This window comes from Bos indicus x Bos taurus, chromosome 8 (genome assembly GCF_003369695.1).
Source record: "Bos indicus x Bos taurus breed Angus x Brahman F1 hybrid chromosome 8, Bos_hybrid_MaternalHap_v2.0, whole genome shotgun sequence".
Taxonomy (NCBI): Eukaryota; Metazoa; Chordata; class Mammalia; order Artiodactyla; family Bovidae; genus Bos; species Bos indicus x Bos taurus.
Window position 1 is genome coordinate 1,604,854 of NC_040083.1, and position 26,438 is coordinate 1,631,291.

The 26,438-nt window shown below is 44.5% G+C and overlaps 1 long non-coding RNA gene across 1 annotated transcript; it reads left to right on the top strand.

Annotated features, from left to right (window-relative positions):
• Positions 1-639: 639 nt before the first annotated feature.
• On the top strand, positions 640-23,885 carry LOC113896861. Its single transcript, XR_003512152.1, has 3 exons — positions 640-903; positions 3,833-4,021; positions 23,334-23,885. It is a non-coding gene; the product is annotated as an uncharacterized LOC113896861 (long non-coding RNA).
• The last annotated feature ends 2,553 nt before the right edge of the window (positions 23,886-26,438 follow it).

Sequence of the window (26,438 nt, forward strand, 5' to 3'; positions counted from 1 at the left end):
TCCGGGGTTTTCCTCCGGGAGAAGGACAGAACTGTGTCCCGTCACCCCGCCTGCTCAAGGGGCCATGTGCCATTCTGCATCATGCCATGCCACCTGCCTCTCTCCACAGAGGCCGTGGAGGGGACCAGGCGGACGCTAACAACTGGACGGACACGAGAGGCCTCCAGACGCCCGCTCCCTGACCTGCCTGCCGCTGGCCTCCGAGCCACACCTGCGCAGGACGCACCCTCTGCTCCCCCAGCCAGCCTGGGCGTCTGCCTCCACGAAGCCGCCCCACCCACCTCTGGACGCCTTTGCATTGCTACCGCATGGATGCTATGTTTGTCTCTCTCTCATTTTCTACCGAGACAGTCGGCAGTTCCGAGTCTGGGACCACATCTCTGGTAAACGTCCTTGGTGGGCACACTGCAGGAAGCACGGAGACGTGGGGTGAGGACTGTCCCTCAGTGAGTGTGCACGACAACTGGGGCGAGGAGATCCCTGCATGGAAGGCGAGGGGGCTGAGGAGGAATGCGGACAGGCAGGGAGACTCAGCTGGAGTCGCCCCTTCCACCCCCGACCCTGGCCTGTGATGGTGCCACGCCTTTCACCTGCCCTGGGAGAGGGTGGAGTGTGCATGTTTCACAGCTGACTCAACCTCTGTCTCAGCCTTGTCTTTGCGCATCTGAGCCGCCCTCCTCTTGGGCTTGGTCCCGGCAGAGTGGCTGGGGGACACTTGTGCTGCTGGGCCTGGGGGCCTGCTGGGGAGGCACCAAGTGGACAGCAGCGTGGGGGGGTGTTCTCCACCTCGTCACCTCCCCACGGCCCAGGTCAGAGGCTCCCCAGTCACCCCCTCCCCTCCGTCCGCGCAGGGATGCAGAGATCCAGAAGGCTTTCTCTGTAATGTTTTATTTCTGAAAAGAGGTAAGAAACAAACAGCAGGGGTCTTTGCGGGGACAGGGGTGGCGGGGGGGTTGTCTTCCTCTTACAGGGAATGCTGTGAAAACAACTGGCTCCAACAGGTCTCTCTGAAGTGCCAGGCAGGATGCCAGCCTCCAGGGCCTTACCTGAATTCCGGCCTCTTGTCTCCCATGAATCATGCAGGTCACACCAATCACAGGAGTCTGAGCAAACTCCTGGAGATGGTGAAGGACAGGGAAGCCTGGCCTGCTGTAGTCCCTGGGGTTGCAGAGAGTCGGACACGACTGACTGCCTGAACACCACCTCCACATGGATCACAGGAAGCTGTGGGGAGGGTACAGCACACACGAGCCCTGAGCGTAGCGCCTGTCACGTAACCCGAGTCCCCAAAACGAGGCTGCGAGTTCATCTTGGTGTAGGATTTCAAATAATCTGCTCTTTGCTGTCTAGAGCTCTGAAGGGTCTTCTAGCTTAAATCCTATTCTGTGACTTGGCTTGAGCCTGTAGTGCAGGGTGGGGTGAAGCTCCTATTTACAAGCAGGATGGGAAGGTCGGTTTTGAGAAGCTCAAAGGACAAGGGAAAAAAAAACCCAAGCTTCAGTTTTTCTTAAAAATAAGTCCCTCTTCCCCTGGGGAGACGTCTGACCCTCGTCCCCATCGTTCCATGTTGTGGGGAGAACACATAAGTCTGTGTGTCCCCAGACTCCTCTCTAATTGACCTGGGGATGCTGCTCTGTGGTCCCCTCTGCCCTTCTGAAAACAAACCCCTCCCAGGTAAATGCCCTGGAAACAGGTGCTTATGTCTGCTTTATTTGCTTCTTGGTTGTGCTGGGGGATGGTGACAGTTGGCAACTATAAAAGAAAGAAATCTAAGAATAGAAAGAACTAGATCAACCTTACCGCACTTTTTCTAAACAGATGGACAATCCTCGAAACTGAGGTTGTGGAGACCTGGTTTATTTACTTCAACTACCGTGTGTCTATTTAAAAAAGAGACTCATAAAGAAAACCTAATAGATGAATAAAGCAGGATTTATGGCCCCCAAATATGTGAGGATATCCCAGATAAGATTAATACTTTGTCTCTGAAAAATGTCTTCTATCGTGCAGTGTTGCATCATTTGTGTTTGTTTATTTGAGAGTTCATATCTTGGGACATTAGTCACTTCCTTTAGCATAAAAGATAAGAAGAAAATCTTGGAGATACAGTCTTGGCAAAAACAAGGGGAAGAGGGACAGGCTTGCTGTAGAAAACACTGCCTTATAAATAACTAAGCTACAAAATTCCTTGAAACTAGAGAAATACTGTAGATGGAGTTTCAGGTTTCTATGAAACACCAGTGAGAACATTATTTAATAAAAGTGCTCGAACATATAAGAGTGTAATGTTTTTCAGGCCTTCAATAAAAAATTTTACTTCTCACTTCTTGGGTTATCTAAATTTGCCTTTCCTTTTCGGTGATGCTTTCTGTCTCCTGAAAGGTAGGACTGGCTTGTCTCCCGTTTATGAAGATGACCCCTGGGTTGAAGTTCAAGGACACACTGAGCATCTGCCCACTGGGCTGCTTGCTGGTGTACAGATGGTCAGGCTGGAGGCTGACTGGCCTGTGACTCTGGGTGAGAAGCCACTGCTCCTCTTCCATAATTTGTTCCACAGGAACAAGATTAGAGCTAACAAACTTATTCATTAAAAAGCACTTGCTGCTGCTGCTGCTAAGTCGCTTCAGTCATGTCCGACTCTGTGCGATCCCGTAGACGGAAGCCTACCAGGCTCCCCCGTCCTTGGGATTCGCCAGGCAAGAACACTGGAATGGGTTGCCATTTCCTTCTCCAATGTGTGAAAGTGAAAAGTGAAAGTGAAGTCGCTCAGTCGTTTCCAACTCTTAGCAACCCCATGGACTGCAGCCCACCAGCCTCCTCAGTCCATGGGATTCTCCAGGCAAGAGTAGTGGAGTGGGGTGCCATTGCCTTCTCCGAAAAAGCACTTGAGTAGCCCCCAAATGAAAAGGCGCTAATGCAGCAAATCACTGAAAAAGAGAATTCCTTGATCCTGTACTTGTTTTAGTCAAAGAATGATAAAAGAAGGAGTTGGCAGCTGGATTTTGTTCTGCACTGTAGCACAGCTCTAGGCTGATTTCTGGGGCCCCCAGAAGATACAGATGGGTGCCCACAGACCCAGCAATGACAGTTCATTCTGGCGGAGGTTTCTGCTCTCCTGGCCTGCACTCTGCTGGCAGAACCCCAGTCCCAGGTGTTTTCAGACAAAGGAAGGTGCTGTGATCTAACAGTTTTCAATTTTCAGTGATAACTTGTACTCCAGGGCAACTGTCACTGTGGAAAGTGAAGGCCATTCATGAGCACGAAACAGAAGAGAAATAAACAGACAGGGTTTGCTCATGTGTGGCCTGTGTGGCCTCTGGAAGCCAAGAGTTTCCACCCACGCAGTGAACATCCGATCTTGCCCTAATGCAAGTCAAACGTCCCGAGAGCAAACTAAAAGCAGATAATTACTGAATGTGCTGACTGTGCTTTGCAGGTGTGATGGCTGTTGAAGAAGGTCTTTTTGCCCAATTCCATCAGCCTTGGGTTTTGTTCTTATTTCCTGTCTGGCCCCGGCAATGGCCGTGTGCTTGGAACTCTGTCTCCACAGCTCTCCCCTCTGTCCTCTGCACTCTGCTGGAGTGATCTTCACAAACACAAGCTGAACCAAGACCCACGGTACTGAAAAGTCTGCACTGGCCCCTCATCACCAGACTAATACCCAGCTTTCTTAAGGAGGTGTCCAGGGAGGATTGGTCTTTATTTTGCTTGAACTTGGAGCATGTAACTGGGAGGGTTGCCAGCAGCTTTTGGTGATGGTGTGTTTTTTGTTTGTTTGCTGTTCTTTTTTCTTTGTTTGCTGTTCTTGTTTCTTTGCTGTTCTTCTTTCTAGGGGGACAGACTGCAATTTATCTTTGGGAAATCCCTTTGTTCTGAGCAACCATTATGGCAGTGACCTTTGGTTACGCAGAGGTAACAAAAGAAGTAATAAGGACTCAAATGTTATTCCTGTGGATGGAACTGATGAGACACCCAAGAGAAAATGCTGCAGAGTGAGATGTTAAATGGCCTGTTTAATAAGGTAATACCTACGACTAAAATTTATTGAGCCAAATCCTGTGCGCCAGGCACTCTCCTAAGCTTTTAGTATTAATTCACTTAATACCCATAATAAGCCTTTTATCATCCCTTGCTACTGATGAAACAGAGACACAGAAAGGCCCAAGAACATAACCGGGATTTCGGTCCAAGTGGACTAATGCCACAGGCCACACTGATGAGCACGGGCTGTGCTCTTATCCTGTTACGTTAGCGGGGTGGCCCCTGAAGAGTCCTTGACACCCTCCCCTCCTCCCTTCTGGGTATCCCTTCTGGGTACTGTCTCTGAGCATTTGCATGTGAAAGTAAGGCCTGCAGCTTGATCACGGCTGGAGAGATATGCTGTTTGAGCCACTCTGGGGGAAGGACTCAGAGAAGTGCAGTGCAGTCCAGATGGGATCCTGGTATCCTCTGCTGGTGGTCCTTAAAACCAATCACTCAGGTATTCAGAAGTGTCCTGTGGACACCATTTTTGTTCTCATTTGATCTATGTTATTCCAAATAAAAGGTGGGGTTTTATGTGGAAGGGTTGACTGTTTCTATTGTCAATTGTTCTGGGGAAGATAATCCAAAAATAGGCATTTGAATTGTTAGAGAAACATTTTATATTAATATTTTGGGTGCTCACGGAGTTGGATTTTGACTGCTATGTGGGGCTTCGGAGGTATCCCTATGATGGAGGGTAAACTAGCCTGAGAACTCAGTAGGGACTTAAGTGTTGGCATCAGCAGTGCTAAGTAAATCTGCTCACCAGACCTGCAGTCATGCCTTCTGAAGGGTCATGGTTTGGTAAGAAGATACTCCTCAAGGCCCGAGAGGGGTTGGCAAGGGCCTCACATATGCACCCTTCTCCTTCCCTGCTGGTCTCCACATAACCCCTGGGATTTCCACCCGGCTCAGCATGGTCTTCTAGGCTCTATGCTATTCCTCAAGCCAGACATGGAGGCCGTTCGGTAAATTTAATGTCAGCTTGGATAGGTCACAGTGCCCAGACACTTGGTCAGATGGCAGTTTCATGTCACTGTGGAAGTATTTTTTTTTTTTAACTGAATTTACATCTAAGTCAGCAGACTTTGAGTAAAGCCGATTATCCTCCATAACATGGAGGGCTTGGTCTAATCAGCTGAAGGCCTGGGGGCAAAGACTCAGGTCTTCTGAGGAAGAGGGATCCTGCCTTCAGATGCTGTAATAATAGATGTGAGCTCCAGACATGCGGTGTGTACATCGGCTGTGACCGCAGGGGCCTACACGTGCCATGCATATGTCTTTTGTGGCCACAGGGGCCTACACACGTGGCGCGTACATCGGCTGTGACTGCAGGGGCCTCAACTGCTTCAGCACTTGTCTCCTTGGGGCAGAGCACACATTCAAGGGCGATGGAGCCTCATTAAACCTGACCCTCGGGGCTTCTCCTCCAACATCAAGGGCGCAGACCCCCTCCCCCAACAGGGCTGTGACAGCCACAGAGCACAGAAGAGGCCCCCAAACACCCAGTGAGGCTAGTGAGGCTTCGTCACCACCACACCAGTCACACCCTTATCAAGGGGGTAATGACCAGCGCACACTGAGAAAAGAGAAGTACAGCCCTCACTTCAGAAATACTGGGCTCGCTTAGTCTACACAGGGATTTGGAATTTGCCCACATAAACACTGCCCGTCAAGACCACAGCAGACAACTGCCTCTCTTAAATTCACAGATACAGAGATTTAAGGAAAATGTAGGTGCAGAGGAACTATTCCCAATTAAAAGAACAGAAATCCCTTGAAAGTCCAAATGATGAAACAGACCTCTCCAGTCCACCAGACACTGACTTCAAAATGGAGGCAATAAAAATGCTGAAGGAATTAAGAAAGATTATTGATAGAAACACAGATGACTGTAACAAGGAACTAGAAGCTACAAAGAGGAACCAATCAAAATTAGACAACTTCACTGCCAAGATGAAAACAAGCTACAAGCAGTGAACAGAAGACTAAATAATGCAGGAGAACAAGTAAGTGATCAGGAAGACAGAATAATGGAAATCAATCAATCAGACAGTAGACAGTAGACAGATAAATGAAAAAAAAATGGAAGCAACATACAAGATCCATAGGATCATATAAAGTGTGCCAATCTATACACAACAGGGGTTCTTGAAGAAGAAGAAAGAAAAATAAGGCCAAAAACATATTTGAAGAAATTATGGCTGAAAACCTCCCAAACGTAAAGCAAGAAACAGATAACCAGGTACAGGAGCACAGAGGGTCCCAAACAAGATGAACCCACACAGATCCACACTGAGACATGAAAGTGAAGTGAAAGTGAAAGTCACTCAGTCATGTCCAACTCTCTGGGACCCCACTGACTATACAGTCCATGGAATTCTCCAGGCTTTTCCCTTCTCCAGGGGATCTTCCCAACCCAGGGATCGAACTAGGGTCTCCTGCACTGCAGACAGATTCTTTACCAGCTGAGTCACAAGGGAAGCCCAAGAATACTGGAGTGGGGTAGCCTTTCACTTCTCCAGTGGATCTTCCCCACCCAGGAATCAAACTGGGGTCTCCTACGTTGCAGGCAGATTCTTTACCAACTGAGCTATCAGGATACACTGAAATATAGTATAGTTAAAATGGAAAGAGTTAAAGAGAGGATTCTAAAGGCAGCAAGAGAAAAACAGAGAGTCGGTTACAAGGGAACCCCCCATAAGGCCATCGGCTGATTTCTCTGCACAAACACTGCAGGCCAGAGACAGTGGCAATGTATATTCAGAGCCCTGAAAGGGAAAAACCTGCAACCTAGGATACTCTACCCAGCAAGATTATCCCTGAGAACAGAAGGAGAGACTAAGAATTTATCAAACATGAAAAAACTAAAAGAATACAGCAATACCAAACCCATCCTAAAAGAAATACTGAAAGGTCTTCTCTAAACAGAAAGGAAACAATATTCTATAAAAGAGGGAAAATCACAATAGGAAAGGTAAATTTATAAAATGACTGAAAATCACTTAAATAAGTCAGTATATAGATTTAAAAACAACCAAAAATTGACGAGAGATTATAACTATAATTAACAAAAAAGGATAAACATGAAGACATAAAATAGGACATTAAAATCACAAAATGTGGGGGGAGGGGAGTTAAAAATGTAGACCTTTCAGAACATGTTTGGACCTATATGACTGCCAGTCTAGAGTAAGCAGATATACTTATGGGTTAACATTCTTGAAAACCAGGGTGCCCACAAATCAAAAACATACAACAGACTCACAAAACCCCAAAATAAAGGAACACAAGCATAATACCAAAGAAAATCATCAAACCACAAAAGGAAAAACAAGTAATCCTAAAATTCACATGGCACACCAAAAGATACAGAATTGTAAAGCAATTCTAAGGAAAAAGAGCAAAGCCTTTTTTGGGAAACCCTCCAGTTTCCCAGACTTCAAACAATACTACAAAGCTGTGGTAATCAAAACAGCATGGCACTGGCACGAAACCAAACATATGGGTCAATGGAACAGAACAGACAGCCCAGAAATAAATCCACACACTAATGACAAATTAATCTTTGACAGAGGAGGCAAGAACATAAAATGGAGAAGAGACAGTCTCTGCAGCAAGGGTGCTGAGAAAGCTGGAGAGCCACATATAAATCAATGAATTTAGCACACACCCTCACAGGATACACAAAAATAAACCCAGAATGACTTAAAGACTTACATATAAGAAAAGACACCATAAAACTCCTAGACAAGAACACAGGCAAAACATTCTGACATAACTGTAACAATATTTTCTTAGATTAGTCTCCTACAAAAAAAGAACAAATTGGCAAAAATAAACAAATTGGAACCTAATCAAACTTAAAAGTTTTTGCACAACAAAATGAAATGATAACCTATGAATTGGCAGAAAATATCTGCAAATTATGTGATGGACAAGGGACTAATTTCCAAAATATACAAAAGCTCATACAACTTAACGTAAAAAAAACTCCAACCCAATTTAAAAAAATTAACATAAGACCTACACAGACATTTCTCCAAACAAGACAAACAGATAGCCAACAGGCACATGAAAAGATGCTCAGTCAGTCAGTCAGCTCAGTCGCTCAGTCATGTCTGACTCTTTGCGACTCCATGGACTGCAGTACACCAGGCCTCCCTGTCAATCACCAACTCTCAGAGTTTATTCAAACTCATGTCCATTGAGTCAGTGATGCCATCCAACCATCTCATCTTCTGTCATCCCCTTCTCCTCCTGCCCTCAATTTTTCCCAGCATCAGGGTCTTTTCCAGTGAATCAGTTCTTCTCATCAGGTGGCCAAAGTTTCATCTTCAACATCAGTCCTTCCAATGAACATTCAGGACTGATTTCCTTTAGGATGGACTGGTTGGATCTCCTTGCAATCCAAGGGACTCTCAAGAGTCTTCTCCAATACCACAGTTCAAAAGCATCAATTCTATGGCGCTCAGCTTTCTTTATAGTCTAACTCTCACATCCATACATGACTACTGGAAAAACCATAGCCTTGACTAGATGGACCTTTGTTGGCAAAGTAATGTCTCTGCTTTTTAATATGCTGTCTAGGTTGGTCATAACTTCTCTTCCAAGGAGTAAGCATCTTTTTATTTCATGGCTGCAGTCACCATCTGCAGTGATTTTGGAGCCCAAGAAAATAAACTCTGCTACTGTTTCCACTATTTTCCCATCTATTTGCCATGAAGTGATGGGACCGGATGCCATGATCTTCGTTTTCTGAATGTTGAGCTTTAAGCCAACTGTTTCACTCTCCTCATTCATTTTCATCAAGAGGCTCTTTTGTTCTTCTTCACTGTCTGCCATAAGGGTGGTGTCATCTGCATATCTGAGGTTATTGCTATTTCTCCTGGCAATCTTCATTCCAGCTTGTGTTTCCTCCAGCCCTGCATTTTTCATGATGTACTCTGCATATAAGTTAAATAAGCAGGGTGACAATATACAGCCTTGACATACTCCTTTTCCTATTTGGAACCAGTCAGAAAAGATGCTCAACATCACTAATTATTAGAGAAAAGCAAATCAAATCCCCAAGGAAGTATTACCTCAAACCAGTCAGAATGGCTATCATCAAAAAGTCTACAAATAGTAAATGCTGCAGAGGATGTGGCGAAAAAGAGAACCCTCCTAGACTGTTTGTGGGAATGTCAACTTGTACTCTGGAGATTATGGAGGTTCCTTAAAAAACTAAAAATAGAATTGCCATATGATCCAGAAATCCCACTGATGGGTGCATATTGGAAAAGACAAAAACTCTATTTTGAAAAGATACATGCACCCTATGTTCACAGCAGCACTATGTCACAGTAGCCAAGACACAGAAGCAGCCTAGACGTCCATCAGCAGACAGATGGATAAAGCAGATGTGGCACAGAGACACAAAGGAATATCTGCTGCTCTTGCTCAGTTGCTCAGTCATGTCCAACTCTTCACAACCCTATGGACTGAAGCATACCAGACTCCTCTGTCCTCCACTTAGCCATAAAAAAGAATGGAATAATGCTATTTGCAGCAACATGGACAGACCTAGAGATTATCATAGTAAGTGAAATAAATCAGATAAAGACAAATACCATATGCTATCGCTTAAATGTGGACTCTAAAAAATACAAATGAACTTATGTATAAAGCAGAAGCAAACTCTCAGACCCAGAAAACAAACTTATGGTTACCAAAGTGGAGAGGGGTGAGGAGGGATAAATTAGGAGTTTGCAATTAACAGATACACACTACTATATATAAAAGAGATAAACACTAAGGATTTACTGCATAGCACAGGGAATAATATTCAATAGTTTGTTATTATCTACAGTAGAAAGGAACCAGAAAAATATATAACTCAATCACTTTGCTGCATATCTGAAACTAACACAACACTTTAGATCAACTATACTTCAGATTTTTTAAAAAGCATTTATTAAGCATTCCTTCTTCTCCCAAAATAACTTTTGTCCAGCTCCCAGCCTCAGGACTTTTCCATTGCACTTTGCTTCTTACAGTGGGGGCCCACAAATTATTAAAAGCATACAGAATTTATTCATGGCAATGTTTGTTACAAAGAACTAACAACTCAAAAGAAATCCTATTTTCCAGGAGTCTCTCCATGGAAATAGTGCTTGATGATATGCATCTGATCAAATGATTTCAGGACATTTCAGTTGCCCCGCTGGCAGCTCACTCCCAGGGCTTTGGGGCGGTGATCCTTCTGTTCTTTGGACGCTTTCGCTAAAGATTCACAGATTGCCTCTCACATGTCAGGCACTGTTTAGGTGCTGGGATACCACAGGGAACAAGGCACAAAAATCCCTACTGTCACGAAGACTGAATTTATAGGGGGGAACAGACAATAAATAAGATTAAATAAGAATATCAGAATATTACTAAGAATATCATTAATTATAAGACATCATTAATAAGAATATCAAAATAAGAAGGAAGCAAGGAGTCTTGTACAGTTATGCAGGCTGTGCACCATGCAAGGGTCCTGTGTCTGAGGGAGTGTGGTGACATGGCACACATCATGGCTTTATATGCTCATTCTCACATCAGTTTGGCAGATGGAAACTGCTTTGTGGAGCAGGATATCTTTCTCTAACTTGCACAAAGACACTGTCTGGGCCAGCGGGGACCCTACCAGCAAAGAGCGAGTCTGTTAGAGGCTTCTGCATTCATCCGGGTAAGACCTGCGGGCGGCCAGGATTAGAAGAGTGGCTGTAGAAATGGGGGACAATCTGAGGTTGAATTCTGTATGTATTTTGAAACCAAAGCTGAAAGATTTGCTACAGACCAGATGTGGGGTGTGAGGTGAGATGGCCACCGAGGCTTTTGTCCTAGGCTTCCGGCAGAACTGAGCTGTCCTCAACTGGGAGGGGAGACCTCAGAAGGAGCTGGGCTGGAGGCAAGGTCAGCAGCAGTGCACTGGACACGGGCACTGGTGATGGGGGTGTGAGTGCAACAAACACGCCCAGACTCAAGACACACAGTGCACTTCTTATGGGAGACACTGTGAGCCGTGATTGGCCTCGGAAAGGCTGTGATTTCTACCCAATGTTTGTGACAAGTTCCTCCCCATCTTATACCTCTCTGCCTTTTCATGTGAACTGAATTGCATTGGTTTTCACTTGCAATTCTGCCCCTAAAAAGTTTGCAAAGTACTTTGAACAAATTATGATTGAAAACACTGCTCTTAAAAAATTATGACTGAGTCCAACTTTTAAAAATTTATCTTCAGAGAGAAGAGCAGAGAGAAGAGATGTCTCCCTGATACCTGCTGAATTTTCTCAGATGTAATTTGTATTTTTTATTTTGAAATATTTTATTTTTTATTAATTTTCATTGGAGTAGAGTTGCCTTACAATGTTGTTTTCATTTCTCCTGTACATCAAAGTGAATCATCTCATCTGTACGTACCCACATATCCCCTCTTTTTTTAGATTTTCTTCCCATTAGGTCATCACAGGGCACTGACTAGAGTTCCTTGTGCTGCACAGCAGGTTCTCATCAGTTACCTATTTTATACATAATAGTGTATATATGTCAATCCCAATCTCCAATCTGTCCCACTCTGCCTTTCCCCCTTTGCTAACCATAAATTTGTTCTCTACATCTGTTGACTATTTCTGGATATATATTTCTCCTTTGCATATAAGTTCATTTAAACCATTTTTCTAGATCCACATATAAGCAATATTATTCAGTATTTTTCTTTTTTTGACAATTCACTCTCTCAGAGGGAATTTAAATGTGACCATATGTGATCACTCCTTTTGAGTTATTTTTCATGGCAAGAATAAAGGTCACTGCGGTCAGTATATGCTGCTATCAGTTACCACATGGATCTCTCTAACGTCAGTTTTGGAGTACGTAAAACCAGGAAAACAAGACTAGACAGAGTAAAACAGCAGAACTCTAACAACCAAAGGAATCTATTGTTTGCATCTGTCAGTAAAAGATCTGTGAGGAATGGCGGGCAATTGACAGGAATCAGCTGAACGCACACAGGCCAGCCAACTCCTGTGCTCCCCAAGACTGACAGTCCACAGGTTTCCCACAGTCTCCTGACGCGTGTCCTCCTCTCGTGGGCAGGAGTGAACGGCAGCCCTGCTCACAGGTTGAGCCTGTGTGTCAAATGCTTTCTGAAGGCCGCGCTCACCGATTCCAGAACTATTTACAGCTGTGCAGTGCTTTCCCCCTTCGGCCCACCGCCTGGCGCCGTCACAGGCAGTCAGGGAAGAGCGGGGCTGTGGGCGACTCGCCGTGGTCCGGGACTGCCAGCTCCACGGGGCTCAGGCCTTCCGCACGACCGGCAAGATGCCAGAGTCGACCGCTGTAACAAAAGGTGTCCTGTGGCCTCGGCTTTTATAAGTCCAAGTGTTCCTGTGTTGACACTGTTAGTTCTAATTGGCAGTTAGCTGCCCCTTTAGTTATATATGTATCTGAGTAGCTTTTTATAAGTTGACTTTCTGGAAAAACAGCTTTATTTAGATAGAAATTCACATAGCATACAATTTAGCTACTTAAAGTGTAAAATTCTATGTTTTTTTTTTAGCATATTCACAGGGTTATTTAATCATCACCAAAACTGAATTTTAGAGCATTTTTATCTCCCTTAAAAGAAAGTCAATACCCACTGCATTCACTCCCCTTCCTACTTTGTCCCCATCAGCCATCACTCATCTACTATCTGTTTCTATGAATTCACCTCTTTCGGACATTTCATACAAATGGCACCATATGACACATGATCTGTGGTCACTAGCTTTTTTCACTTCACAACATATCTTCCAGGTTCACCCTTGTAGCGTTTCTTGGTACTTCATTCTATTGCCTACTATTCCATTGCGGGAGTACCGCACAGGCGACCGCCTGTGTGTGGACATCTGACTGAGGGACAGCTGGCTGCTTCCACTCTGTGGCGTGAGCAACGTTACTATCGACATTCATGGACGCGCTTCTAGGTGGACGCGTGTTTCATTTCTCTCCAGTTGATGCCCAGGAGTACAACTGCTGAGTCACAGGGAAACTCTACCTTTTTGAAGAGCTGCCGAATTATTTTCCAAAGTACAAGCTGGCTTTAACACAACCTGCACCTACTTCCCTTCTCTTTCAGACTAATTTTTTTTTATATGAATGCGTACATTTCCAGGCATCGTACTCCTGTTACACATATACAAACACTTTGCAGGGTTGTCACCTCAGTCCTGTTTTGAATATACTACGGTAAAGTAGGCCATTTCTCTCAGTCAAATCAATTTCTAGAGGACTACTTCATTTTTCTGGGACTGCACAACATTAATAAAGCTTAAAATTTTTAAATTTGAATTTATTTTTATTTATTTGCCTTTTGAATAGGTACTAGAATCCAATGGTTCAAAATTCCAGGGTCCATTAAGACAACTGGAGTGTGTCTCCCCTACTTTCCATCTCTGGGGGAAGCAGGATTGCTGTCTACTTCTTAGGTAGTTTTCCAAGGCATTGTAATGCAATTTTAATTTGAAAAAGCTAAACAAGAACAACAAAAGTATGTGGAACTTTAGGATTTTGCTCCAAACTCAGTTATTCTGGGTAATAAGAGTCGGAACAGCATAACCTCAGTGGTGGCTTATTTCAGAGTTGAATAGCAATAAAGAGCTCGAGTTTAATGATTGCCTTATACAGCTCAAGGAAAATTTTGCCCCAGGAGCCAACCCTTGATCTGGTTATTATTTCACTTTGTCTACATTCCAGAGACTACACGCTCACTTTATTGTCTCGAACTCCACCTCTGCCTCACGTGCTTTGCCCTGTGGAGATCATCCTCGGAGACCTCCAGGCTGCCTCCTGCCTGACCCCGAGTCACACTGCACACCCGCCCTCTCCGACTGCCTCTCAGTCCTGAAACACGAGCCCTTTCCACCCCAGCACCTTGGACCTACACGTTCCTCCCTTTGTCAGGAAGATTTCCTTCTGTCCTTCTACCCTCTAGGTCCTAGCTGAAGTGGCATCTTCTCTGACCATCTGAGCTACAGCTGGCCTCTTCTTTCTCCCGTGCATTCTACAGTTCCCTTCATTCAGGGCACTTACTACAGCATTTGTTCACTGACTGGTTCATTGTCTGGAATCATCCATTCCTGAATATCTACATCTGAAACAGGATAGGTAAACTAGAGTCCAACTCTGCTGTTGTATGGCTCTGGAGCTAAAAGTTGCTTTACATTTTTAAAAGGTTGTTTACAATTTTTAAAAGCAAAAAAAAAAAAAAATAATAATAATAATAAAAGCAAAAACAAAACAAAACCCATGCAACAGAGTTTGCAAAACTATAAATATTTAATGTCTAGCTGTTTTTAGTAAAGTTTGACTGTAGGGCTGAACAATGTCTCCAAGGTAGACTGTCTACACTCCAAGGGGTGTGTGAGATAGTCCAGGGGGATCTTAGTTATTCACTCTTCACAAATATTTATCATGGATGCTTTATTAAGTGCATGACTTTAATACAGTAGCATGCACACATAATTTATAAATCAATATTCATTATAATAGATTATGTGTTTTGGGGATAGTGCTCAGAAATTTTTAAATACTGACATTCTGATAAAAATTGCAGGGGCAATGGTGCTAAAACATATCACTTATACGGTGGGAACCACATTCTCTCCTTCCTTAATCCCATCATCTGGCCGATCCACACTCAACACAATATTTTTTGAATAAATGATGGCAGTAGACTTTCCACTTATTGAGCACACATTACATTCTCCAGGTATTAACTATGCTCTTACTGTACAGCATGTCCTTTAATGATCGCAACTGCACTATGTCCTAGGTCCTGTGTGTGTAGTTGCTCAGTCATGTGCGACTCAAACTCTGTGCGACCCCATGGACTGTAGCCCGCCAGGCTCCTCTGTCCATGGAATTCTCCAGGCAACAGTACTGGAGTGGGTATCGCCATTCCCTTCTCCAGGGGATCTTCCGGACTCAGGGATCAAACCGAGGTCTCCCGCATTGCAGGCAGGTTCTTTACCATCTGAGACACCAGGGAAGCCCCCTATTTCACAAATGAGGACACTGAGGCCCCGTGCGGTTAAATGACTTCCTGAAGGTCACATGCCAGTGAGAGGTGGAGGTCAAGGTCAGCTGCCTTCTGATCCCAAAACCAGTGCTTTTATCCACTATTGGCTCGTCCCTAATTTCGCTCCTTTTGACTCTTGCTGTGCATTGCTATCTAATCCCACTTGGAATCCTTTACGTCTGAAATGATAAAGCCACACTGGCTTAGAAGGGTTAATTATCTCCCCCAGCCGTTAACAAAAATGAAGGGGCGTGCATTTTCCTGGCGTGGAGAGTCAGTCACCTTCAGTGCTTAGTTACCAGCTCTTAATGTTAGAGTTAGGACACAAGAGTTTGCATGAGTCTGCAGTTTACTAGATAAATCATTAAACTTTTATGAACTGATTTCTCACCTATGTGTTAGTTGTTCAGTCTTTTCTGACTCTTTGCAACCCCATGGTCTATCCATGGAATTTTCCAGGCGAGAATACTGGAGTGGGCTGCCATTCCCTTCTCTAGGGATCTTCCCTAGACCTAGGGATAAAACCCAGTCGCCTGCATTACAGGCAGATTCTTTACTGTCTGAGCCACCAGGAAAGTGGGGTTAATAGTAATATTAGGGGCTCCCCTGGTGGCTCATTTGTAAAAAATCTGCCTCCCAATGTAGGAGATATAAGAGATGCGGGTTTGATCACTGGGTCAAAAAGATCCCCTATAGCAGGAAATGGCAACCCACTCCAGTATTCTTGCCTGGGAAATCCCATGGAAGAGGAGACTGGTGGGCTATAGTCCAAGGGGTCCCAAGAGTCAGACCCCACTGAATGACTAAACAATAATAGTAATATTATCCCAGAGGTGGTTTTGAGAATTCAATGCATGTATACTGAGCTCTATAAAACATTAGTCCTTCTTTGGTCATGTAACTGCATAGGGACATACTTTTCCACTCTTGTAGTTTTGCTACTATTAATTGTAACATGCTTTGCTTCATCACCCACTTGGGGAGCTATTCAAAACAAGCAGCCCCATCCTGGCTTAGGAAAGAATCAGTGCCCAGGCCTGAGCTGGCATTCTGTTTCTAGGCTTCTTTTAAACCCAAGTTTGCTTGATCTTAGTCCAAAATGCACATGGCTACTACCAGCAGTGCAATTTACAGAGAAAACTGCAGTATCAGTCAGGTCTCCTTTATCTACCTGCTGGAACGTGGAACAACAGAGGGCTTTAACTGTCACCCCCAGCAACTTTAGAATTAAACTGAAAGCTACTATTTAGAGTTTGCTGGTGCAAGTTTTTCTTGTCAGTTTTAAAATTCTTCAAGTCCTTTTAAAAAGCCATAGTTCAAGCTATTTTTACATGAAATTAAAAAATAAAACCCAAAGCATATGCTACATTAAATAATAGCTTTCACACATTTTAAACACCGAGCACCCCAGGCCTTAAGCTAAGTCTGAAATAAAAACTTTTAAAATAAACCGATTCTCTATCGGGGTCAGAGAGGGACAGACTGAGAGTTTGGGGTTAGCAGATGCAAACCATGACGCACAGAATGGATGGACAGTTTAGGCCCTGCCGTATAGGACAGGGAACTATATTCAATTCAATGTTTGGTCCTGGGATAAACCAAAGTGGAAAAGAATATAAAAATATATATGTATATATGTATACAACTGAGTCACTTTGCTGTACTCAGAAAAGATTAATACAACACTGTATATCAACCAGACTTCAATAAAAAAACAAACAAAAAAAAGGAAACCGAATGACATCAAATCCTTCTCACAGAATCTTGACATTTTTGCCAGGAATCCTTTATCTTTTTCCTTCCCTAAAGTACGTCTTCCAATTTTTCTCTTGCCAGGCCATCGTGCAGAAGAAAGCAGGGCCCAGTTTTCTCTTATTTTCTGCCTTTGTCCTGCCTCCAGTTAGTGATTTATTTAGAAAGTCCCAATACACGGAGTGGGCTTCCCAGGTGGCTCAGCGGTAAAGAATCTGCCTGCCCAAGTAGAAGATGTGGGTTCTACCCCTGGGTCAGGAAAATTCCCTGGAGGAGGGCATGGCAACCCATTCCAATTATGGCCTGATGGTTCAGTTAGCAGCTCATCACGCTCTGCCTCGTGACACATTTTTGCTTTTGACTTGAACCATCATCTGACTGCTATGTAATTTACATGCATTGGCCTTGCCTCTCACTGTGCTTTGGAATCCTGAGAGGCCAGGCCTTCTGGACCCCACAGCATGGAGCAGGGCCCTGAGGGTGGCATGGCCTCTTGTCCCAGACCCCAGTTTCAGCCCAGCTCTGCCCTGGATGGTTAGCGTGAGCCTGTTTCCTGTCTGAAGGAGATGAGAGTTCTCCCGGGGGCTATCACGTCTGCCCTGAGTATGGGTGCGGGGCCAGGCAGCGCTGCAGGCTCCGGGGCTGCCATCCCGGGACAATCACCAGTCAGTGGACACGCTGTCCCTGAAACCCACGCTCTCGGTTTTTAAGGAGGAAGGAGGACAAGCCCAGCAGAGACCCCGGGGAACAGTGTGTGACTTGCTGGCAGGGAGTCTTGAGTGTTTGGCTCAATCTTCAAAGATCCACACAGATTTTAATTCTCCTCGGGGACAAGTCAGCTGCTTTGGAAAGTTGTAACATTTCTTCTCTCAGTAAATTTCCTTTAAACAATCAGTTCTAATCTCTCCTTTGTGTCATATGAGATGGGGAGGCAGAGAAGGACAGAGATACTCGGCCCCCAACCCCAATCCTCTGAACGCGACGGATTCTCTTTTTGGGTCTGTCCTTGGGGGTTGGTGATGCCAACTGGAGGAAAGAGGGACCCAGATTTACAGCCTGGGGTATCCTCAGACATTCACAATGTGATGCCACTCAAAATTCCAATACCAGTCCTTCTGGTTACCAGCTGATTTAGGCCACCACAGCAAAAAGAGCGGAATGGAGCTCCCTTAAAAAACTAAAAACAGCGACTCAATGTGATTCAGTGATTGTACTCTGGGCATATACCTGGAGAAAACCATACTCTGAAAATGTACACGCACCGCAATGTTTGATGCAGCACTGTTAACAATAGCCAAGACATGGAAGTAATCTAAGTGACCATCAACAGATGACTAGATGAAGAAGATGAAGTTCAGTTCAGTTCAGTCAGTCAATTGTGTCCGACTCTGTGCGACCCCATGGACTGCGGCACACCAGGCTTCCCTGGCCATCACCAACTCCTGGAGCTTGTTCAAACTATTGTCCATCGAGTCGGTGATGCCATCCAACCACCTCATCTTCTGTCGTCCCCTCGTCCTCCTGCCTTCAGTCTTTCCTAGCACCAGGGTCTTTTCCAATGAGTCATTTCGTCTCATCAGGTGGCCAAAGTACTGGAGTTCCGATTCAATATCAGTGCTTCCAATGAACATTCAGGAATGATTTTTTTTAGGATTGAGTGGTTTGGTCTCCTTGCAGTCCAAGGGACAGTCAAGAGTCTTTTCCAACACCACATTTCAAAAGCATCAATTCTTCGGCCCTCAGACTTCTTTATAGTCCAACTTTCACATCCATACGTGACTACTGGAAAAAGCATAGCTTTGACTAGATGGACCTTTGTTGGCAAAGTAATGGCTCTGCTTTTTAATATGGTATCTAGGTTGGTCATAACTTTCCTTCCAAGGAGTAAGCATCTTTTAATTTCATGGCTGCAGTCACCATCTGCAGTGATTTTGAAGCTCAAGAAAATAAAGTCTGTCACAGTTTCCATTGTTTCCTCATCTATTTGCCATGAAGTAATGGGATCAGATGGCATGATCTTAGTTTTTTGAACTTAGTTTTTTGCTGAGTTTTAAGCCAGCTTTTTCCACCCTCTTTCACTTTCATCAGTTCCTCTTCGTTTTCTGCTTTAAGGGTGGTGTCATCTGCATATCTGAGGTTATTGCTATTTCTCCCGGCAATCTTGATTCCAGCTTGAGCTGCATCCAGCCTGGCATTTCGCACGATATACTCTGCATATCAGTCCTGAATATTCACTGGAAGGACTGATGCTGAAGTTGAAACTCCAATACTTTGGCCACCTGATGCAAAAAACTGACTCACTTAAAAAGACCCTGATGCTGGGAAAGATTGAAGGCGGGAGGAGAAGGGGATGACAGAGGATGAGATGCTTGGATGGCATCACTGACTCAATGGATATGAGTTTGAGTAAGCTCCGGGAGTTGGTGATGGACAGGGAAGCCTGGCGTGCTGCAGTAATGGGGTCGCAAAGAGTCAGACACTACTGAGTGACTGAACTGAACTTTGCATATAAGTTAAATAAGCAGGGTGACAATAAACAGCCTTGATGCACTCCTTTCCTAATTAGGAACCAGTCTGTTGTTCCATATCTGTTTCTAATTGTTGCTTCTTGACCTGCATACAGGTTTCTCAGGAGGCATGTAAGGTGGTCTCGTTTCCCATCTCTTGAAGAATTTCCACAGTTTGTTGTGATCCACACAGTCAAAGGCTTTGGTGTAGTCAATAAAGCAGGAGCAGATGTTTTTCTGGAACTTTCTTGCTTTTTATATTCTTTTCAGCTGAAGATGGAGAAGCTCTATATGGTCAGCAGAAACAAGACTGGGAGCTGACTGTGGCTCAGATCATGAACTCCTTATTGCCAAATTCAGACTTAAATTGAAGAAAATGGGGGAAACCACTAGGCCATTCAGGTATGACCTAAATCAAATCCCTTGATTATACAGTGGAAGTGAGAAACAGATTCAAGGGATTAGATCTGATAGAGTGCCTGAAGAACTATGGATGGAGGTTCGTGACACTGTACAGGAGGCAGAGATCAAGACCATCCCCAAGAAAAATAAATGCAAAAAGGCAAAATGGTTGTCTGAAGAAGCCTTACAAATAGCTGAGAAAAGAGAAGCTAAAGGAAAAAAAGGAAAGAAAGACCTATCTGAATGCAGAATTCCAAATAATAGCAAGGAGAAGAGAACCTTCCTAAGTGATCATTGCAAAGAAATAGAGGAAAACAATAGAATGGAAAAGACTAGAGATCTCTTCAAGAAAATAAGAGATACCAAGGGAATATTTAATGCAAAGATGGGCTCAATAAAGGACAGAAATGGTAAGGATCTAACAGAAGCACAAGATATTAAGCAGAGATGGCAAGAATACACAGAAGAGTTATACAAAAAAACATGTTAATGACCCAGATAACCACGATGGTGTGATCCTTCATCTAGAGCCAGACATCCTGGAATGCAAAATCAAGTGGGCCTTAGGAAGAATCACTGGGAACAAAGCTAGTAGAGATGATGGAATTCCAGTTGGGCTATTTCAAATCCTAAAAGATGATGCTGTTAAAATGCTGCACTCAGTATGCCAGCAAATTTGGACAACTCAGCAGTGGCCACAGAACTAAAAAATGGTCAGTTTTCATTCCAATCCCAAAGAAAGGCAATGTCAAAGCATGTTCACACCACCACACAACTGCATTTATTTCACACACTAGCAAATTAATGCTGAGAATTCTCTAAGCGAGGCTTCAACAGTACATGAACCAAGAGCTTCCAGATGTTTAAAGCCGGATTTTGAAAAGGCAGAGGAACAAGAGATTAAACTGCCAACATGTGTTGGATCACAGAAAAAATGGAATGTTACTAAGTCAAAAAAAATGAACTAATGTCATTTGCAGCAACACGGATGGACCTAGAGATTATTACACTAAGTGAAATCAACCAGGCAAAGACCAATACACGGCACTGCTATGTGGAATCTAAGAAATGACACAAGTGAACTTATCTATAAAACAGGAACAGCTGACAGTCATAGAAAACAAACTTACAGTTACCAAAGGGGATAGCTGGTCTGCAGGGGAGGGGGATAAATTAGGAATTTGGGATTAGCATAGACACACTACTATCTATAAAATATACATAACATATATACACTACTACCTAAAAAAAACCCAACAAGGTCCTACTGTATAGCACAGAGAAGTCTACTCAATATTCTACAATAACCTACATGGAAAAAGAATCTGAAAAAGAATGGATATATGTGTAACTAAATGACTTCGCCATACACTTGAAGCTAACGTGACATTATAAACCAACCACGTGTGCTATGTACACTAAGCTGCTTCAGTTGTGTCTGTCTCTTTGCGATCCTATGGACAAGCCTGCCAGGCTCCTCTGTCCATTGAATTCTCCAGGCAAGAATACCGGAGTGGATTACCATGACCTCCTCTAGGGGATCTTCCCAACCCAGGGATCAAACCCTTGTTTCTGCATCTCCTGCACTGGCAGGCATGTTCTTCAGCACCACCTGAAAAGCCCTCTAAATCAACTATACGCCAATATAAAATAAAATATTTTTAAAAATAAAATAATATCAATTTTAAAAGAACATCATTTAGATAGGATGAAAGAAGGAAAGAGTAACATAAGCATGGGTAAATGAAAGATTTGAAAGTCCAGGTGGCTTTTTAGTTAAGCATTGAGGATGTGACAGGTACTAGTGGAAGCCCTGAGTATGGTCTTTGTTTAGCTGGAGAAAAGGAAAGAAGGAAGGTGTCCTTGTCACAGAGCAAGTGACACTGGTAAGGAGGAAGGGCAGGGAGAGTGGTTACTGCCATTAGATGAATGTCACATCACTGCATTGTACGGAAGAAACAATAATGTTATCAGGCAGGTGCTAAGAGCAAATCACAGGAAAATATTAACTGGTTAATAGAGCACAGGATAGCAGAGCTGAAGCCACCTGCAGAGATGACCTGGCCCTGCCCCGTCTTCAGACAAAGGCAGATCTAAACCATTAACTAAGATCAGGGCATCCGGTCCCATCACTTCATATCAAATAGATGGGGAAACAATGGAAACAGTGACACTTTATTTTCTTGGGCTCCAAAATCACTTCAGATGGTGACTGCAGCCATGAAATTAAAGACACTCGCTCCTTGGAAGAAAAGCTATGACTAACCTAGACAGCATACTAAAAAGCAGAGACGTTACTTTGCTGACAAAGGTTTGTATAGTCAAAGCTATGCTTTTTCCAGTAGTCATGTATGGATGTGAGAGTTGGACTATAAAGAAAGCTGTGTGCTGAAGAACTGATACTTTTGAACTGTGGTGTTGGAGAAGACTCTTCAGAGTTCCTTGGACAGCAGGGAAGTCCAACCAGTCCATCCTAAAGGAAATCAGTCCTGAATATTCATTGGAAGGACTGATGCTGAAGCTGAAACTCCAATACTTTGGCCACCTGATAGGAAGAACTGACTCATTTGAAAAGACCCTGATGCCGGGAAGGACTGAAGGTAGGAGGAGGAGGGGATGACAGAGGATGAGATGGTTGGATGGCATCACCGACTCGATGGACCTGAGTTTGAGTAATCTCTGGGAGCTGGTGATGGACAGGGAAGCCTGTCATGCTGCAGTCCATGGGGTCACAAAGAGTCGGACACAACTGAGTGACTGAACTGAAAATCATCCACTGCAGGTGTTTTCTGCATCTCAAAGAGATCACTAGAGATAGAGGCCTCCACATTTTTTGGTGGGCCCATGATTACTTTATCAGTTTCAGAATTAAAAAAAAAAAAACTCACATCCTTATCTTATCTAAGGCTCAGATGATTACTTTAGATTCGTGGGGTTTTTTCCCCCACCAGTGACTGCAGACGGATGGCTGCAGTGATGGTGTCGTAGACCAAGGACCAGTTCTGGACACCTGCCCCTTCTTACCCCTGTTCTCCATTAGAAACTATTCTCTCAGCAAGTGCTGAGCTCTGTGACGGGGGCTGAGGACACCATGACAAATAAAACAGCATCCCGGGGTCAGTGCACGTGTGGCCTGGGGGAGGGCAGCAGACGAGGAGAGGGGTGACCATGGCGGGTAACGTGGTGGGTGTTAACAGTGTCTGTAACCAGCACGTGAGTGTTGCCACATCCACTGGAGTGTGTTCAGTACCAGGCACGCTGTCTCAATCACTGTCACACTCTCTCCTCCCTCACACACAGACAACCGTACAACAGCACATTAGTGCAAACTCCTCCTTCTGCCTGGAACTTTCTCCAGCACATCCTAAGCACTCCCTGCCAAGGGCCTAGAGTGAACCAAGGATCAGTCATCAAGTTTCACTTGTGAGAAGTAAAGGAAGTACCCTGGGCTGACATTCCTACTCTCTCTCCTACACTTAGGTTTTCAAGACTATTGTGTTTCTGTGGGTTTCAAAAATCCTCTTCTGGAAGTCAAAAGCTTTCTCTCTGTTTTTCTACAGTAACCATTCTACTTCTCCCAAAGGCAGATGGAGACGGTTGAAGAGGGAAATGTCATATGCAAGAAAATGAGGAGGAAAAGGAAGAAAATCATCTTTCAACACATCACCTCTGCTTTATGACAGAAATGCACACACAGAGCGGCCCCAGAGTAACGGACTCCAGGATTTCATGCACATCCTCATCCAAAGATATTAATGATCTAACTGGAGATGAGTCTTAAGTCCCCATAATGTACATTATTTGTAATGGTGGAATCTGAAACATCAAGGTACTGTGTAAAGTTTTTCTCCTTTTCTATCGGTTTTTCTTCTTTGCAGAACCCACTAAGTTACAGATATTCCATAAGAAGTTGTCCCTTTATGGAAATTAACTGTCAGCGTTTATTACAGCTTTTGTGAAGTCCTCACAGGCACTTTCTGCTCTGCCGTGTCTGACTCCCCGCACATCTACACCACACACACACGTGATCATGGCCTCTGAATTGACTATTGGGCTCATGGTAGTGATCAGAGTGGTCACAATAGTCTCTGATGACACGTAAGAGCAAATACAGAGAGGCCTTCTGCCCACTCGGGTGTGTTTAATGCAAATGGCACAGCGATGCAGAAGGTGGCTGGTGTGCCTGGTCTGGGCTGTCCCAAGTGGAACAGAATGGGGCAAAGACATGCCTCCCCTCTCCTTCCTCCCATTTGTGGACCATCACATCTCGCTCAGGCTCCTAGGCTGAGGGTTTACCACAGTTTTAACTGGAAGTCTGTGTCTGGATCCTAAAGCTCACACTTGGTACGAATGCAATCTCAGGCTGTGTTGGTTAGTAAGGTGATGTTCGGGGGAACCCCAGTGTCATGCATGCAGCCCATGGGCCCAACCAGGCTTCCTTGACACCGGCCCTGCCTGAGCCCGGAGTGAAGGCCAGGATGGAGGTGTGTTCTTTTTGGAAGGACCCTCACTGTCCTCTCTCGGTCTCACTTTGCTTCCTTCCAGGATGAATGAGGACAAATCTGGGAACCAGTGTAGTGACACAGTGTGAAGACCATTTTTAGACCATTTTTAGCTGTATGTCCACCTGTGCACCTCACCTGGTGTCGGGGAGCCCGACTGGGCCGTCTCCCTCTGCCTCCCAAAGTCCAGGTTATGTTTGCACACCCACATTTCTCAGCTTCTCGGCCCCTTCCTGAAGATCACGTGTGCTTCTGCCTCCACATATCAGCTTATCCCAGGTTGGAGTGCATTCATTTGCTCAGCAGGCAGCAGGAGAAATGGCAGGTAAGCTGGAGACTCAGAGAGGACCCTGTGCAATACACACCACATGCGCTAAGAGCACACGGGAAACTTGCTATCGTCGTCATCTATCACGGTGTGTCCTAACCACCCTGTCCTAACTATACTTCATATTTCAAATGGACGGGCAAGACGTTTAGACTTGAAATATCAGACACCTAAGAAGGTTATGGTTTAAAGACACTACTCACAACCCTAGAGGAAGAAACCAAAAGCAAAAATCCTTGCATTTTCCCTCTGAATGTTCTTGAATTTGTTCTGTCTTTTCTTTGGTGGGAAAGAGTGGTGCCGCACACAAACAAATCTGCCTGCGTGGGGGGTGCTTCAAAACCGTCTGAGCTATTCACTCGGATTCCTGAGGTCCAAGGAGCCTGCAGTCCTGCTGCTGTGGGAATGGGGCCGGGGTGTGAGGCAGGGAAGGGGTTGGAGATGCGGATGACTGAGACAGTGCAGATGGAGATGGTGGAGCTGATGCAGGTGGAAGGGGAGAGAGAGGCTGCAGAGAGTGCAGGGTGACAGGATGGGAAGAAGAAAGGGAATGAAGTCACCGTCTGGAATCAGAACCCACGGCTCTCCCAGTCCAACTCTGGCCCGGTGACTGCCACGCCAAATCCAGGCTCTAGCGTCTCTCAGGAGCACAAAAGGAAACGAGGGCGCCGACAGTGAGGCTGTGAGACAGGAAGCAGGAAGCCAGGTGCTCCTGCTGCTGCTGTAGCCTGGAGCTGTTCCCGAAACGCCCTCCCTGCCCGAGCACACGCCATGTTGCGGACAGCGCAGCCCAGGTATTCGCGTTTCGGCCGGCAAAGCCCCCACCTCTGCTTCGGACTCTATCTCCTGCCCCCTGGGCTCCAGACAGGGACAGCTAAATACTGCTCTGCGGGGTTATTTATCTGAAAAAAAAAAAATATTGCTTTAGAACTGTACCAGCTTCACGGTTCAGCAGCTGGGACACTTAGGTAAAATCTGAACCTGATCATCAGGAGATGTGCTAGAAAAAAACACGAAGTAGCAAAATCCAATTTCAAGCCAGCATCATTCGCTGGAAGGGAAAGCACATGTTCAGCAGAAGGGAAGACAAACCTGAAACTGATCTGCAGGGCTGAACATTATGCCTCAGACCAGCTTAACCTCTGATTCACTGGGAATTTAATCATCTCCTTTATGTCTGAATAAACCTGAAGGTAAGTCACTAGCAGACGGTCTTACCTTGTTAGGTTTTTCTTTCCTTACAAATTAAATCTGTATGAGCAGAGATAAGTTACTGGTTTAAACGTTCCTGCAGCTCAACCGAGTTTAACTTTATTAAATTTATTACTACACTAATTAATTTTAATCAATAAAGTTTAACTGAGTTTAATAAAATGTAATTTTATTAAATTCATTAAGTTTAATAAAATGTAACTTTATTAAATTTATTAGTACATTAATTTTAAGCAATAAAGTTAAACTACATATGTAAATATATAGGTAGTTTAACTTTATTGCTTAAAATTAATTAGTATACTAGACCCCATGCAATGTAGCCCGCCAGGCTCCTCTGTCCATAGGATTCTCCAGCAAGAATACTGGAGTGGATGGCCATGCCCTCCTCTAGGGCTCCAGGGGATCTTTCTGATCTAGGGATCAATGCCGCATCTCCTGCATTGCAGGCAGATTCTTTACCACTGAGCCACCTGGGAAGTCCAAAATATATGCACATATATTTAATAAACCATAAATTTGAGCAAAGCTCTTATGTGACGTAATGTCATACATCACAAAGTGAAATGAGCATGAAGAATAATCCTGGAGACAGCTTCAAAGGACCTCACTGACGCCAGAGC